This window comes from Hemicordylus capensis, chromosome 4 (assembly GCF_027244095.1).
Source record: "Hemicordylus capensis ecotype Gifberg chromosome 4, rHemCap1.1.pri, whole genome shotgun sequence".
Lineage (NCBI taxonomy): Eukaryota > Metazoa > Chordata > Lepidosauria > Squamata > Cordylidae > Hemicordylus > Hemicordylus capensis.
This window is the reverse complement of record NC_069660.1, coordinates 90,860,707-90,876,283: the sequence shown is the minus strand read 5'-3', so window position 1 is coordinate 90,876,283 and position 15,577 is coordinate 90,860,707. Positions and strand designations below refer to the sequence as shown.

Genomic DNA, 15,577 nt, shown 5'->3' with positions numbered 1-15,577 from the left:
AGAGGTTAGGAAAAGTGGCACAAGGTAGGTTACTCCAGTTCAACAAGCCACCCTGGTGAATTTCTCAAGAGTTTGACAGGAGAGTGGGGGCACTTGCCTAAACTTGGTGGTGGTAACTGGGCTTTCCCCCTTTCCTTTTAGTATCTGACATTGCACCTTTGTGGGCAGAGATGGCCATAGCAGCATTTGAAGTGCTGATAATCATTCCAGTATCTGACTCCACCATTTAAAAAATCTTAAATGTGCTGGGAAACAACGAGCCTCTCTAAATGGCAATTTGAAAAAGCTTCAGTGTTGATTTCAATGGAGAATGTTGCTGCCTGTATAAATGACACATGTAGAAATCTGTACTTTTCTTCCATAAATGGATGGCCCCCCAAATCCACGCTAACAATGGGGGGGTAGAATGGGAAACCACCACTTTCCCCCTGCATTGAATATGGGAGGACAGTTTTGCGTGCATTAGATTAATCCATATATATGCTTTCTGTGGGTTTCTGCGGGAAGAATGCATGGGGTGATTGCCCTTCTGAGGAGAGGGAGGTGAGCAGTTATTTCCCCCTTCCACCATCACATGCACCTTTCCCCCTCCTCCTCTTCACCAGAAACATGCTTTGTCCTTCCCCACCTTTTCTCCCTTTCCCTCCCTTTATATAGCACTTCATGCTCCATCACATTCTTCATTTTTGAAGTACTGAAGCAACCACCCTTTGGTGGTACATGAGCGCTTTAGTGCTCTAGCTGGAAATTTTAAAAAACAACTACACATCAATTAGGCTGCAAACTGAGACATGAGTGGCACAAGGAAGAGCACAGGGGGAAAAAGAAGAAGTTAAAACAACAAAACATTTATTCTTAAAAGTAAAATCAAAAAAGCATTTATTCTTGCCATTAACAATAATAACAATACAAATCATGCTGTTTGCCCACGGTGCGCACGCAGCACTGCCCATGGCGGCAACCGTGGGCATCCATGGTGGGCAGAAAGGAAAGGGGAGTGGTATTCTGCTGCACAGAGGGGAAGCATTAAACCAGCATTTTTTAATGTTGAAGACTGAGGTATCTCCACGGGAGACTGCACAAGAAACAGTAGGAAACAGCAGGAAAAATGTGTTTAGCCAGCCCACAGTCACTTTGGATAAAATTAAGTACACAAGCCCATTCATCCTCCTGCAACAAACCCTCTCATTTCAAAAGGCTCAATGTTACAACACTGAGTTGTTCCAGAGATTGCCAAATAAAAAAAGATGGCAGTTCCCACAGTGGCTGGTGCAGCACCACTGTCCAGAGAAATGCAATGCAAAAGAGGAGGGGAGAGGAGAGGAAAGGACAGAAAGCCCTGCTACTATACCACCAAGTGTAGCTAAGTTTCTCTCCCAAAAAACTCTTGAAAAATTCTCCAGGGCTCAGTACCCTTGTTAGTCCTTCCCTGCACAGCCTGATCCAATACTGAATTGGGAATAAAATATCAAAAATTGCCAAAAGTGCAAATTTATTGAAATTTGAATCAGCACTACTTGATATAGAAGGTTAAATATAAAAGAAAATTATTAAATACATTCAAAGAATTCCTTCAAGGATCAAGTTTTGTATGCTTTTTTGAATGCAAGAGGCATCTTCAGCTCAACCTCCTCTGTACTTTGTGTTTTATTTTTGCACATATTTTCATTGTCATAAATATGGATGTGCAATTTCAATCTCAATTTTCCTTATTTTTTCCAGGTAACTCAGTAACATAATGCATCCATGCCAATTACTACTGTAACACATTTAACACTAATGAATGTTGCTGTTTCTTACCTTAAAACAGCAGTGGCTACTATGGGTGAAGTAGTCATCTCATCCAGCACTAATTTTTCTCCATTTGCATAATGCTTAGTGGTAGCTCTGTTTGTATGCAGAAAGTCCCAGGTTCAATCCCTGGCATCTCGAGGCTGCGCTGAGAAAGGCGTCTGTCTGAAATCTGCTAGAGCCGCTGCCAGTCCAGTTAGACAATACTGAGCTAGCTGGACAATGGCTTGACTTGGTGTAGGCAGCTCCTTATGTTCCTGTGCCAAGACATCTTTTACTTGGATAGGGCTGCTTGTCCAGCATATAATTCCTATTAGTATCTAGAAAGGAGACCTCCCAAACTCAGAGGATGAGTGCAGTAAAAGATGTTATCCATTGTTCAAATTCAAATCACTTTTTATTATTATTCCTGCATGTGAAAAGCTAGCAGGAATAAGACTTGGCTGGAATTAGGGATGTACTCCAAATCAGTTTGCCAAATCCAAACTGGTGATGCAAATTGCCTGTGCACATGCACAGCAGCCCAAAAAATGGCTGCTGCACATACGCAGAGGGCCAAAACAGCCCCAAAATGGGTCGGAGAGACTCAGGGGGGAGGAGGGAGGTTGGAGGGGGAGCTGCCGGAGACCCCTCCCCATGGCTACTGCAGCCCCCCGAGGCCATCACAGCCCTCAGTGGCGGAAACTCAACCTTTTAAAAAGCAATTTTAATGGCAAACAGCACCCCGAACCAGGCCCAAATGGCCTGAGAGGTTTGGCTCGAAGTTGAGCTGAACTGGACTCAGTTCAGTCCAAGGTCAGGCCCTCAAACCAAACTGGTTCGAGCTGAAACCAGCTTGAAATGGAATCAGTTCATACTTTGCTAGCTGGAACCCTTCACACATATTAGCTTTATGTGAAGGACCATTCAGACCTCCATTCTGCAGTTCAGTTGGCTCCTCTCATTGGTTCTCCGGGATCGGCTCTCCTAAAAGTCAAGTTTTCTCTTTGAAGCACACAGGATCCATTGTAAATATTGAGAAGGACCTGTGGTTCCCCTCAAGATTGTTTCATCACCCTAGTAGGAATGGAAATGGAGGGAAATAATACATTCTTTTATATAAAATTTGTAAATAGGGACAAGCAACTTTGTTCACCTGCAAATAGTTTCCTTTCCTTTATGGGTTTGGTGGTGGTGGGAGGGTTTAAAAACAGGATCGTTATCATTATTCGTAAACTGAAACTGAGGTGCCCAATGCTTCACAAACATACATCTGGCCAATCATTTGTAATCTCCCTTGAGAAACTAGGTATTAGAGAAAGAAAATTATATCTCCTTTTTTAATTGCTCAACTGATAGTGAATTATAATTTCAGCCTTTTCATGAGATGCAGGAAATTCAGCTGTTCTGAAACTAAAAGGGTTGTTAATGAGGTGGATGGAAAAGCATTTGATTTACTTGCATTTTACCACATCATTCAAAAAATGCCTAATGTAACTAATAACTGTAAAATGAAGAAAGTAAGCAGAATGCCACCTATTACTGGAAGAAGGATATTAAAATCTTGATAATGTGAATAATTTGTAGCTATTGAATAATTCACAGTAAAGATTTCATTTGTGGAAGTTTACTGAATGACCTTTTTGTCACACTCATTTGAAAGTTGAGTTCTCTTTCTGTAGTACAATGTAATTTTAGGGTTATCCACCAATGAATTAAGCCAGTACTTCTGGATTTAAACTAATCTGGGTAAAATCATTGCCCTGTCTAAAATGGAATTGTGTGTCATACCAGTAGCTGCTTGTAATAAAGAACTCGACAATCTTTTTCTAGCAGTTTTGAGGTGTATGGAATATGCTTTAAATACTGTACTGGGTGACCACCATTTATCAGTGCCACCCACTAACCCTGTTCACATGCTTCATTCAACACATGTACAATTTATGTACAATGCATGTGCATACAGATTTGTACTCATGTACAGTTATTCATACATTACACTCATGCAAGTACAGTAGTACATATCCCTGATAAGTGAGCAGAGGCACCTTTTAACATGGTGATTATCTTATATTTAGCAGGGAGAAAGCAATTGGCCCTATTCAGCCCCACCAGGGCACTTCCCAGACTAGCCGCTCAAAAGTGGAAAAATGCTCCATCCAGGCAAATCACTTTCAAAATGTAAAACCTGAAGGGGGAGCAATCTCACAGAAACTAACACCCCCCCCCCCCGCAAACAACACCTTTTTTATGCCAGATAAACGACGTAGCACTAAGTCGCAGCGATTAAATTCAAAACAACGCATCCAACATATGAACAGCACCCTGGCACTTCTGTCGGGAAGCACACTTCAGAGATGTGTCGTGACCCCATTGCAGGGTCTAGTCTGGAAAGCACCCAGCACAGGATCTTTCTAGTAGCTGTTGCTGGTGTCGCCCTTATGTTTCTTCTTAGACTCTAAGCCCTTTCAGGACAGGGAACTAGATGATGATGATGATGATGATGATTAAACTGTTTTGATAACTTTTGTTGAAACGTGGTATATAAATATTCCTCATAGTAGTATGCTTCATATCAGTACCCAGCATTTGAGGGTTCTGTATTATCTGTATAGTAGGGATGTGAAAATCGATCTGGGCACAAAATGATTTGTACCCAAATCTACCTGTTTCAGGTGATCTGCGGACAAAACAAATTGCCCCTGTGCTAGCTGACCAGATTCGATTCCAACGCAAATCACCTGGATTTCGGACCCAAAAAATTCATAGATTTTGGACCTCCATTTTGTGGCAATCTCTCTTGCTGTTTCCATTTTGTGTCAGGAATATATATTTTTAAATCCTGCCCGCCCAAACTTCAGATTGTTGACTTACAGTGTGCAAGAACTGGCTGGCAATTCCCCCATAGTTCTAACCCCAACCCTTTTGCACCAGCATGCACAGGTATATGTTTTTCCCCCTCCATAATCACTAGCAGTATATGCAATTCAAATGCCTTGGTTCCTTGCTGTGCCTGTTCCTGTGCCTGTGTTTTGGTAACCTCATAGACGGGCACAGGACACGTTCTGTTTGTGTGGATTTCTTTGCAACTAAGACTGGGTCATATTGTGACTTGTGAAGCATCATCATTTTTTATTCAAACGAGATTGCTTGCATCTACAATAGATTCTGTTGGTGCCACAGGCTCTAATGCATTGCAGAATTTTTTTGTTGAAATGTGTGCTGCTGTTGTCATCACTCTTCTACTTGTGTGGGTTGGGGGGGGGGTGTTTGCAAATAACTTTGCTGTGCCACTGCCAGCCCTGTTTTGCGTCTTCCAGGGATCTGAACTTAATCCACTTATGGCCGGGTGCCACTGATGTAGCTGTGTTAGTTGCTTGTTGATGAAGTGCTTGGAGGAGGGAGGGCATTTGATGTTGGCCCTAGTAGTCTGCGTCTGCGATATCACACTTGCTTGTTGCTGGCTGCTGCTGTTATCTTGCATTTGTGGGGGAGGGGGCAGTGCATTTCGTTGTTTCACACTGTTGTGTGGATCAATTGCATTTCTGTTGGAGGGAGTGTGGGACACAGTGGATGTGGTGTGTGTGATCTTTGGAAACCTTTTTTGTAAAGTGGTATACAAATTGTTGATGTGCCCATTTCTGCCTATGGGTGCCTCCTAGGAGTGCCACAGTGGGTCAAGTGGTGGTGTCCAGTGGGTGGCAGCTGCTATGGGTTTCCCCCCCATAGGGAATAATGGAGATTTCAGCAGCCCCATAACTCCACGTGGGTGGGCCAGAGCAGGTTGTGGTGTAGTGCACATGGGGTGCCAACCACCCCCCATGTAGTGCCCATGGGGTATGGGTTCTGTTGTTATTTTCAATTTTTGTGGTGTTCTGAGTAGATTCTTTGATGCAAAATGATTTTGGATTCTTTGGTCATTCATCATTCATTTTGCATCAAAGAATCCACTCTGAACACCTCAAAAAAAAAAAGGAAAAACAACAACAGAACAACAATTGAATTGAAAAAATTGATTCATGCACATCCCTACTGTATAGTCATTCACACAAACATATATATGAGTACCAACACATATAGTATAATGTTTGAATAAAGCTACAGCTAGATGGCAAACCAGAATAATGTTTCCTGTATTTAAAATTAGATATTACTGTATTACTGAACAAAAGGCCATATTACCACATTAGTGCTGTACCTTTTATTTTTGCCAGCTGTTGTGTAGGATGTCTTCTTATGACCACTGGCAAGCCAGTAAATAGAGGACATCAGGGTAACATTTCATGAACTGGAGGTGCATGCTCCTGATGGGTGTGATGTCTGAACTCACCCAAGTCCAGTTTGCATACTACATTACTGAGTTCCATCCTAATTTCACTCAACATCCTCTACCCATTTGTCACCAAGGGTTGGAGTTGGGTGGAGGATCTCAGGTGAAAGTTGTGTGAAACTTGTAACTGGGAACCAGACTTGGTCAGGTAGATACAGGTCTGTCAAGAGCACCACTCCTGGTTCCTGAAATGTTTTATACTTACTGACTTGTTGGCGGTTGTGTGAAGCTGCCTGAAGAATCAGAATGCTGCATGCAGAATGCTGCATCTTGGTCTCTTGACTTTGAATATGTATCTGCTGCAGTGGAATGAAGTGATAATGAGGAGAAATGGAAGAGTTCAAAAATTAGCTTTTTAAATGGTTGTCTATGGTCTATAGTTAGAAAACTAACATAGCAGGGAGTAACCAGTGATAGAACATTTCTTCCAAAGTAGTAATCTTTTACTTGCAGGAAGTTGGTACATGGGAAGACAGTTGAGGGGGGTGGGGGTGGGAGGCGGGGATAACATCCCCACCTGCAATCTGAAGTGGTAGAGTCCACTCTACTACAAGTCCACACAGGATTCCATCGGCTTATTCTGCTACTGGTGTAGATCAGGTCTTATTTTGGCCACCCTTGGTACTCCAATTATGCATTTGTAAACTATTACAGAGGAAATGTATGACCATCATAGTTCTTTCTGTCTGTCACATCTATATAAGTTATCTATTTTGTTTGGGGGGTGGAAAACTGAATTGAAAATTGAATTGAATCGTCTCTTGTCTCCAAATTCACAAACTAGAGACAAGGCAACAAATATAATGATTAATAATACCAGCAGCATCAAGAGCTGTCTGATGCCAACAAACTGTTGCTCAAAAAATAGAGCAATGCGATTTTGTAAGAATTTCCCAGTAGTGGGAAACTTCATACACTACAAGACATGAGTTTAATAACACAGCTATGAACTGCTAGTGCTGGGGGGCACTGAGACAGTTGTTGGAATGGTTGTCTGTCTATGGCAGTGAAACTGTATATTTTCTTTCTGGTAGAACTTTTAGTGAATGGGGATGTTTCCTATTAAAAAAAATGTTTTGTAGGAAGTGGGGTCCCCCAGAGATCTGTACTGATCTAGAAGCAGGGGTAAGCAGCGAAGTGGCCAGATTTGCAGATGACACTAAACTAGGGTAGAAAAATCCAAAACAGATTGTGAGGAACTCCAAACTGGATGAGTGGGTGACAAAATGGCAAATGAGGTTCAATGTAAGCAAGTGTAAAGTGATGCATATTGGGGCAAAAAACCTGCAACTTCACATATAAACTAATGCGGTCTGAGCTGTCAGCAACTGCTTAGGAGAGAGAGCTTGGGGTTGTGGTGGACAGCACATTGCAAGTGTCGACTAAGTGAAAAAGGTCTAAGCTGTGAAAAAGGCCAATTCTATGCTAGGGATCATTAGGAAGGGGATTGGAAATAAAACATGTTAATATTATAATGCTCTTATACAAATCTATAAGCTGTGGTCACATTTGGAGTACTGCGTACAGTTCTGGTTACTGTATTTGAAGAAGGACATGTAGAACTGGAGAAGGTGCAGAAGAGGGCAACCAGTATGATAAGGGGCCTAGAACATCTTCCTTACGAGGCATCTGGGGCTTTTTAGTTTGGAAAAGAGGTGACTATGGGGATACATGGTAGAGGTGTATAAAATTATGTATAGATAGAGAGAATGGACAAAGAAAAAAATTTCTCCCTCTCCCACAACATTAGAACAAGGGGTCATCCCATGAAACTGATGGCTAAGAGATTTAGGAACAATAAAAGGAAGTACTTTTTTTTACACGGCACATAATTAACCCATGGAATTATCTGCCATAGGATGTGGTGATGGCCACTAGTTTGGATGGCTTTAAAAGGGGCTTAGACAAATTCATGGAGGACAGGTCTATCAATGGCTACTAGTTTGATGGCTATAGTCCACCTCAGAAGCAAGATGCCTCCAAATAGATGCAGGAGAGCAACAGCAGGAAAGAGGGCATGCCCTCAACTCTTGTCTGTGAGCTTCTAAGAGGCAACTGTGGGGAACAGGTTCTTCGACTAGATAGGCCTTGGGCCTGATCCAGCAGGGCTGTTCTTATGTTCTCACCAAAAAGCAATTAAAAGTCTCCTGGTATTTTTTGTTTGTTTGCTGAAATCTGTTCATATGCAGCTGAAATCAAAGCATGAAATTCCAATCTGACCACATACTTCAAAATAGGCAGTGGCTATATTGATTCTAAGCCACCTAATGGCACAGCAGGGAAATCCCCACTGGTATGTCTCCCAGACTATGGGAAACACCTATATTGTGCAGCAGCAATATAGGAAGATGCTGAAAGGCATCATCTCATACTGTGTGGGAGACAGCAATGGTAATCTCCTCCTGTATTCTACCAAAGAAAACCACATGGCTCTGTAGTCACCAGGAGTCAACACCAACTTGACGGAACAACATTACTTTATATTGGCTCTGATGTGACATCATCACAGTAATCTGGCCCAAAACAACCATGATTTTGAAAAATTCAGAAGGTACAAGTGGTGTACCTACTGTGCAAGAGCACAACAAAAAGCATACAAGAATAAAGTATTTGTGCATATACCTGCAGAAAAGAAGCAACTGAAAGCTTGGGTAGAAGCAGTGAAAAGAGAAAAGGTGTTCACCCCTGCTAGTAACCCCTGCTACCTGGGCAAAGAGGCACCTTTTAACGTGGTGATTCTCTTTATTTAACAGGGGGAGAGTAACTGGCCCTATCCACCCCCAGCACAGTACTTCCAGTGACTGTTGCTGGTGTCTATCTTATGTTTCTTTTTAGATTGTGAGCCCTTTGGGACAGGGATCCATCTTATTTATTTGTTATTTCTCTATGTAAACTGCCCTGAGCCATTTTTGGAAGGGCAGTATACAAATTGAATGAATGAATGAATGTTCAGTGAGAAATATGTTTTGTTGGTGTGTCAGGATCATTTCAGTGTTATACAAATAAATTATAAAGTGTTTATTATCCTTTAATATTGTATTTTTATATTTTTATTTCACTTCTCCCCTGCCCCCTTTTTTTAAAAAAAGGGAGCAACCATGTGAAGAAGGGAGGAAATGCAAAAATTGTCCCAATTAGTTTTGGAAAAGACTCTTCAGTCCTTTCATGGCTTGCTCCAGAAGGAGTTGCTAACACAGTTTCCTGAGGCATCTCCAGTGAGTTGAGAAGCTTCAGCTGGCATTAACTCCAGACACGATAATGATGTGGGGTAAGAGTTAGACATTTGTGCTTCCTGTCCTTGACCTCCTGGCATTATCATTGTGTGTAAACCTTCCCACAAAGGATATTTTAAACGGTTAAAGGTATAGTACATTTCAGAGCAGAAAGTAAAGAGTCACACTAATACGTCCATTCCAGTTCCAAACTGTGCTATTCCACATATCATTGTGAAGCAACAGTGCCACTTAATTTGCCATTTTAAGAAAACCAATTGGTAAACTACATGAGAAAAACACCCCAACGTCTGTACCGAACTACATCTAATTCTACAAATAAGCTCAATCCCATATTAGACGGATGAGTGGGCTTTCTCAGCTATGAAATGTTCAAATAAACATCATTCCCTAATCCTTAGTAATTTCTAAGCAAGGTAATGGATTTTTCCAGCCTTTCTCTTTCAGAATTTCCTAGCAGTTTAGCATTAGCACCTTCTGGATGTATTACAGTACCTAGGGCAACAAGAGATAGACCAAGGAGAGACAACATAGTCTTGATTTAAAAACTGCACATCCTGGGGCCTGGGCTGAACTTTCCTTTATCCAGAGCTTACACTAAACTTGTCACTGTGCAGCTGAATGACTGAAATCAGTTCCTGCAGGCAAGGCAGCTGTAATGGTGCCATCTTCAGCTCAGATTAGTTCCAATTTGTCATTCTCACCTTGCTGAGATGAGAAACCCCAAGATGGCATAGTAGGGAATATGTTTCTTTATAGTGGCAAGTCCTTGCAGAAACACCCTTTAAATACAGTGACAAGGTAGCTGCAAAAGATGCCTACACTCCCCCTGAAAAGCTTTGTAGTCTGTGAATCAGCAGCCAGCAGCTACTGCTCTCTATTCTGTACCCTTTCGTTACTGCGTTCACTTCTTTTCTGTGACGATGACACAAATTGGGCAGGTAGAATGTACATGTTAATTTTATCATGCAGACTTATCACATCTCAAACCTGAAACATCTTTATAGTGTCTAGGCTGGTAGGAAAAGGTCAGGAAAGAGTTCTTTCTCTATTGGTACAGTGATCAGGGACAGTGGTCTTGGAGAAAGCAAAACCCTGCTTCCTAGTAGCTGACATACAGAGCAAGGATGCACCGATGCAGCAAGCCTAACAGAGCTTACCAACTAACTGTATCAGTGAGGCAGGGAAGCAACAAATTTAGAGTCCGCCCCTACTCTCAGAAGCCTGCTGTGCAACCCAAAAATATGTCCCTGAGTGTGTGAAAATATTGTTGTAATATGTCTAGCCAGTAGGTGGCACTAGCATTTTCTAGTAGTAATCCAAATTGGAGGAAGAGTCCCTTCCTACTTCCTGCCTGTATTTCTTATTGAACTTGTCTCTTCCTGTAGCACAATAAAGTAGTCTTAGCCTATAATGGCTGATTTCCTCTGAACTCTCATGACACTGAGGGCTGTGCAGCCTTTGAGGTCGTATTTCTCAGTGGCACGGAGGGCTTTGTGGGGTAAGGAAGGGTGTCAAAATTATTCCTTCCCTGCTGCATGGTGCAGTTAGGCTGCTCTCTTGCTGTATCGGTGCATCCTTGCTCTGTATGTCAGCCACAATGGTTTGGTGTTCCACTATGTTATCCCCATAGCATAATTTTAAGGCGAGACTATGGAATACACAAATATGTGTGTAGGTAGCTGCACCCTAATGGCCCTTTTAGAGTAGGAAAATCTGCTTTCAGTGGGGCCAAAGTGCATTTGAACTCAGGAGTAAAAGGTGAAGCCTTCTGAGGTGCAATTTAGAGCAAGGAAAGGGCTAAGCACTCTTCTGTTTTCCATTTCTGATTTGTTTGTTTGTTTGTTTGTTTGTTTTTTATACTGCCTAACCCAGATGGCTCTAGGTGGGTCACATAACTAAAAAGAAAATAAGCCATTAAAAACAATTACAATTAACAATTTAAAGCCATTTAAGACTGACTAAAAGATAGGCTAAAAGTGTGTGTGTGTGGGGGGGGAGTCTTCTTCTATTCTAAAATGGTTCTCAGGCTACCATTATATGCACTTGGGGTTGAGGTTTCTTTGCACAGATACCACAGTATCTTTTCTTGGTTAAGATACCAAGAAAATCAGATCAAGGTGAATCTCAATCTAGTCAGGCTTGGTTCAATAACTGGAATGCTGCACCTGAGTTAGTCTGATTCCATTGGAACTGGTGGAAAGGGATAGTAGAGGCAGTTTTTTGAAGCACTATGATAGTCCCAATCCTGTAGGGCAGGCATCCCCAAACTGCGGCCCTCCAGATGTTGCTGAACTACAATTCCCATCACCCCCAGCTACAATGTATTGTGGCTGGGATGATGGGAATTGTAGTTCAGCAACATCTGGAGGGCCGCAGTTTGAGGATGCCTGCTGTAGGGCGTCTATCTTTTTCCTGTAAAGCCACCAGGAGGCTTACAGATTGGAGGGTTTTATGCAGTTTGAAGGGTTTGGGGCTGCAGTTCTTCTTTGAGCTGGTGATGATATGGTTTCATATGCTGCTGGGATGTAGCTGTTCTTTTTGGGTGTTGCTGCATTCATACTTTGTTGCAATGCTTATATGCTGTGTTTCGATTAGGCCTGTGCAAAATTGGATCAGTAAAATCAAACATGGTCAGTAGTGCAGCGTTAATGAGTTCAATTGCCTCCCTCCTCGTTCCAGCGAGGAGAGCGGCAGTTAAACTTCACAGCGCTGCGCGAGCTGGATACTAAATGAGAGGTGTGTGTGCACCCTGATGCTTAATCGGTGCATGCGGGCCTCTCATTTAGTATCCAGTTTGCATGGTGGGGCTGGGAAGTTCGATTGCCTCTCTCTTTGCTCAAAGAGGAGGGAGGTGATAGAACTCTTTAGCACTACACACTAAATTAACTCTAAAGCTACTAGGGAATTTTTCTCTACAGAAGCACTCATGTCATTTAATTTCACTGAGTAGGGAGGGGGGTGGGGAGCTGATGAGTCGTCCAGTGGTGGTTGGGCCCGGTCATGGGGTTTGGGAGAGCATGGGGCTGGGGCAATCGCCCTCCTCACCCCGCCTAAAGAATGGGTCTGTCTCTAAATCCAAACCAGCTATCTGCCAAGCAAATGCACATTTTCTGTTTTTCAGTCCCCTACCCACTGCTGACAAGTGTGACCCAATATACATTCCAAAGTGACTTTAGAAAAAGCAGCAATCTATTAATAATTGGACTATGCAGAGCTACAGAGAGATGCTGAATAATAGGAAAGGATGGCTCACCAAATAGCATTTGGGCTCTTACCCTTTGAGCCATGATAACTTCTGCACTGAAAAAAGTGTGTCCAGTTCAGTTAAACTACTGCATGCATTAACATTTTTGCTGGCATTTTCATTTTATTTGTACACTATAAAATGTTTAAATCTGAACTTACTATATTATGAAATCACAATTTAAATTTGTAAGTAAAATGGAATGAATTGTAATCCACCACAACAATAGTCTGTGTTACATAATGATGAAACAATAGTAAAGTAGGTTGCATTAATACTTTCAATTCAGACAAATACATTTTCCCCAGGTAAGAAAAACTAGTTCTTACGGGACATTAAACAACATATATAATACCAATCTTGTAAGGGAAATAAGTAAGTGCATAAATGTTTAAAACCCTAAAGCACAAACTAGTATGGTTAATTAACCATTGACTTGGAGATTTGCCTCTCTGAAGGCCATCTCTCAAAGGGAGAATAATAGTGTCCCCAGTGAATGCTGTCCAACCTGAAACCATCACTCAGTTAAGAAAAGCCCAAACTTCTCCCCCTCAGCTGGCAGCAAACTGAGATTATTCCAAGACCTGCTAGGGAGAGATAACAAGGAATCACAATCTTGTTTATATGTGGACATAGCACAATTCTTAGGTGGGAATCTGCAAGAGGGATTGCAAAGAGAAAACCTTCTGCAGAGTTGAAATCCTTTCCTTTCTTTCTGAGTCACTGCTCCCCTTTTATCTCGTCTTCAGATGCTCCTGGGGGAGTGTGCTTTTTCTCCTTTGCACTTTGGTAGAGATAGTGAATGCTGATGAGAGAATGCCCTGCTAGGGGGATGCTCCAGGCAGTCATTTTCTAGATGTATTCTTAGGAAGTTCTCAATGTGCCCAATTAGTTGGGGAAAACGACAGGGAGCCACTTATTAAATTCAGTTACGCCCACCCCACTACAGGAATGCCATGAAGCACCTCCCTCACAGTATTTTCAACTCTGTTGCGCAGAGTTGGAAACATTTTTGTTGTTGGCAAAATTCAGTGTACGAAATTCTGGAAAGAGTATTCAATTGTATTTCTTTTTTCAAATGGCACAAAGCAAGGAAATGCTAGGGCTGCTAATCTAAAGCACACTAGAGTTTAAAGCAGACATAATATTCATAACTTCCTAATCATGATAGGCTTGTATACCACCTCTTCCACCTCCTTATATTATTTTCTCCATCTTTCACTGTTTTGAGCTAACCATATTTCCCATCACATCTGCACTGATCATAATGCTAACTATGGTTAGCCACAAACCATAGTTTACAACCTTTGTTAGCATTAAGATTAGTGCACATGTAATGCTAACTATGTTTGCTCTGAAAAGGGAAAGGAGAAGGGAAAATGAAGAGGGATCATGCAAACCTATGGTATGTTCCCATGGTATATTCATCTCTTAACCACAGTTAGGAGATTGGGAACAGAACAGATGAGATACCTAAAAGTTTGAATTGTTTAAACATAGTGGCTACATGCTGCACTAGTCTAAACATGTTGCACTAGTGCAGTGTTGCACAACTTTGACCCACCATCTGTATTTGAATTACAACTTCCATCATCCCAAGCCATAGTGGTCAATAGTCAGGCATGATGAGAGTTGTAGTCCATCATCTACAGGTGGGCCAAAATTGTGCAGCCCCACACTAGTGAAAGGATGTTGCACTAGTTAGCTCCACTAAGTTGGGAGCTTGCATTCATTCTGGTGTTACCCAGTGCAATACAGAGCACTTGTGCGAACGGTGATGTACCTCCTGCTGTGAAATCTCTTCTTCAGTCTATATTTGTTGCAAGGAATGATGCAAAGCTATCCTCTATCCTTGCTGCACAAACTTAATGCTTGCACAAGTGGAAACCGCAAGAGATTACGCAACTTTGAGCACCCAGTCAACTATCAATGCAACTATCAATGCAACTATCAATGCATCTTACGCAACTTTGAGCACCCAGTCAACTGTTCACTGCAAGAATGCAGCATTAGTCTGGATGTCAGCTACTGTTTTAAAATCTAGTGAGAACTGGTTGTGCCAAATATGTCTCATTTTCAGCACCACATTCATAATTAAATAAGCAATATGGACAATATCAAGATTACTCAGATTTATGAATAGGTTGAAACTATGTTTCCATCCTGCTATGGACCATAGCAGTAGTGGCTGGTAAGGATTGGAGCAGTGGGTGGGGGGGAGCAGGGGAGAACTGAGCCTGCCAGCACTGAGGAAACAGAGAGAGAGAGAGAGAGAGAGAGAGAGAGAAGGAGAAGAAGAAAAGTAGGGGCAAAAGTTAAAAATAGAAAAGTTTTGTGGGGCGAGGGAAAGAAAGCATAGCATAGCATAGTCTTTATTTCGGTCTTTGACCAGCATAACAGCAAAATAGACAAAAACGGTTCAATCTACTCCTAAAAAATAATAAAAAGTCTTTATAAAATTACTTAGTATAATAAGTAGAAGACGCTAGAAGTTAAAACTATGAACATAAAACTATATATAAAAGTTAGTCAACACTAATAACAGAATGACACTGAGTATAAAGGTAGCAAGACAGCAAGTTTATGTAATTAATACAGAGCGGTGTTAAATCTCATGCCATATTGTATTCTATACTATGTATGGCAGCAACATATCCAGCGAATGTAGGCAACATACATATAGGCTTTAGAATATTTAGTTCTTAATGAGCTCTAAATGAATTTTGCTAACTGTAAGGCAGAATATTGCCACATTATAGGATCTTCTAGAGTCATTCTGATCTGCCAAGAAGAAATTTAGGTTGAAGGAATCAGTACCGCCTGGATATGAGCTAATATCTGAAGAGATGAGCTTATGCTGAATATCACGGTAATAGTGACAGTACAAGAGTACATGAACCGTCGTTACAATCTCACCAGAGCCATAGGGGCAAATACACTCTCCATATGGAATTCTTTGATATCTCCCTTCCATCACAGCTGTGCACAAGGCATTGC

General features: G+C 41.7%; 1 protein-coding gene across 2 annotated transcripts in view; it reads left to right on the top strand.

Annotated features, from left to right (window-relative positions):
• The window catches only part of AGBL4 (AGBL carboxypeptidase 4), a 1,553,201-nt gene that overhangs the window by 1,246,699 nt on the left and 290,925 nt on the right, over positions 1-15,577 (top strand). The gene's annotated exons all lie outside the window — the stretch shown is intronic.